Source organism: Labrus mixtus, unplaced genomic scaffold (assembly GCF_963584025.1).
Source record: "Labrus mixtus unplaced genomic scaffold, fLabMix1.1 SCAFFOLD_58, whole genome shotgun sequence".
Lineage (NCBI taxonomy): Eukaryota > Metazoa > Chordata > Actinopteri > Labriformes > Labridae > Labrus > Labrus mixtus.
Genome location: NW_026870336.1, coordinates 244,351 through 247,065, shown reverse-complemented (window position 1 = coordinate 247,065; position 2,715 = coordinate 244,351).

Here is a 2,715-nt window from a genome sequence, read left to right as displayed (position 1 = left end):
CTCACAGAGCCCCAAGGAGCCCCACACTTGCTGTCCAGCACTCCCAGCAGAGCTCCAGGCCCTCTCTCACACTCCTCCAGCCCACCCAGGGGCTCCCAGAGCCCCCAGGAGCCCCACACTTGCTGTCCAGCACTCCCAGCAGAGCTCCAGGCCCTCTATCTCACTCCTCCAGCCCACCCAGGGGCTCCCAGAGCCCCCCACTTGCTGTCCAGCACTCCCAGCAGAGCTCCAGGCCCTCTCTAACACTCCTCCAGCCCACCCAGGGGCACCCAGAGCTCCCAGGAGCCCCCCACTTGGTGTCCAGCACTCCCAGCAGAGCTCCAGGCCCTCTCTAACACTCCTCCAGCCCACCCAGGGGCTCCCAGAGCCTGACCTTTGCTGTCCAGCACTCCCAGCAGAGCTCCAGGCCCTCTCTCACACTCCTCCAGCCCACCCAGGGGCTCCCAGAGCCCCCAGGAGCCCCACACTTGCTGTCCAGCACTCCCAGCAGAGCTCCAGGCCCTCTGTCTCACTCCTCCAGCCCACCTAGGGGCTCCCAGAGCCTGACCTTTGCTGTCCAGCACTCCCAGCAGAGCTTCAGGCCTTCTGTCTCACTCCTCCAGCCCACCCAGGGGCTCCCAGAGCCCCAGGAGCCCCACACTTGCTGTCCAGCACTACCTGCAGAGCTCCAGGCCCTCTCTAACACTCCTCCAGCCCACCCAGGGGCTCCCAGAGCCTTACCTTTGCTGTCCAGCACTCCCAGCAGAGCTCCAGGCCCTCTCTCACACTCCTCCAGCCCACCCAGGGGCTCCCAGAGCCCCCAGGAGCCCCACACTTGCTGTCCAGCACTACCTGCAGAGCTCCAGGCCCTCTCTAACACTCATCCAGCCCACCCAGGGGCTCCCAGAGCCCCCAGGAGCCCCACACCTGCTGTCCAGCACTCCCAGCAGAGCTCCAGGCCCTCTCTCACACTCCTTCAGCCCACCCAGGGGCTCCCAGAGCCCCCAGGAGCCCCACACTTGCTGTCCAGCACTCCCAGCAGAGCTCCAGGCCCTCTGTCTCACTCCTCCAGCCCACCCAGGGGCTCCCAGAGCCCCCAGGAGCCCCACACTTGCAGTCCAGCACTCCCAGCAGAGCTCCAGGCCCTCTGTCTCACTACTCCAGCCCACCCAGGGGCTCCCAGAGCCCCCCACTTGCTGTCCAGCACTCCCAGCAGAGCTCCAGGCCCTCTCTAACACTCCTCCAGCCCACCCAGGGGCACCCAGAGCTCCCAGGAGCCCCACACTTGCTGTCCAGCACTCCCAGCAGAGCTCCAGGCCCTCTCTCACACTCCTCCAGCCCACCCAGGGGCTCCCAGAGCCCCCAGGAGCCCCACACTTGCTGTCCAGCACTCCCAGCAGAGCTCCAGGCCCTCTCTAACATTCCTCCAGCCCACCCAGGGGCACCCAGAGCCCCCAGGAGCCCCACACTTGCTGTCCAGCACTCCCTGCAGAGCTCCAGGCCCTCTCTCACACTCCTCCAGCCCACCCAGGGGCTCCCAGAGTCCCCAGGAGCCCCACACTTGCTGTCCAGCACTCCCAGCAGAGCTCCAGGCCTTCTGTCTCACTCCTCCAGCCCACCCAGGGGCTCCCAGAGCCCCCAGGAGCCCCACACTTAGTCTCCAGCACTACCTGCATGCTCCAGGCCCTCTCTAACACTCCTCCAGCCCCCAGGAGCCCCACACCCCACACTTAGTCTCCAGCACTACCTGCAGAGCTCCAGGCCCTCTCTAACACTCCTCCAACCCACCCAGGGGCTCCCAGAGCCCCCATGAGCCCCACACTTGCTGTCCAGCACTCCCAGCAGAGCTCCAGGCCCTCTCTCACACTCCTCCAGCCCACCCAGGGGCTCCCGGAGCCCCCAGGAGCCCCACACTTGCTGTCCAGCACTCCCAGCAGAGCTCAAGGCCCTCTATCTCACTCCTCCAGCCCACCCAGGGGCTCCCAGAGCCCCACACTTGCTGTCCAGCACTCCCAGCAGAGCTCCAGGCCCTCTCTAACACTCCTCCATCCCACCCAGGGGCTCCCAGAGCCCCCAGGAGCCCCACACTTGCTGTCCAGCACTCCCAGCATAGCTCCAGGCCCTCTCTCACACTCCTCCAGCCCACCCAGGGGCTCCCAGAGCCCCCAGGAGCCCCACACTTGCTGTCCAGCACTACCTGCAGAGCTCCAGGCCCTCTCTAACACTCCTCCAGCCCACCCAGGGGCTCCCAGAGCCCCCATGAGCCCCACACTTGCTGTCCAGCACTCCCAGCAGAGCTCCAGGCCCTCTCTCACACTCCTCCCAGAGCCCCCAGGAGCCCCACACTTGCTGTCCAGCACTCCCAGCAGAGCTCCAGGCCCTCTCTCACAGTCCTCCAGCCCACCCAGGGGCTCCCAGAGCCCCCAGGAGCCCCACACTTGCTGTCCAGCACTCCCAGCAGAGCTCCAGGCCCTCTGTCTCACTCCTCCAGCCCACCCAGGGACTCCCAGAGCCCCCAGGAGCCCCACACTTGCTGTCCAGCACTACCTGCAGAGCTCCAGGCCCTCTCTAACACTCCTCCAGCCCACCCAGGGGCTCCCAGAGACCCCATGAGCCCCACACTTGATGTCCAGCACTCCCAGCAGAGCTCCAGGCCCTCTCTCACAGTCCTCCAGCCCACCCAGGGGCTCCCAGAGCCCCCAGGAGCCCCACACTTGCTGTCCAGCACTCCCAGCA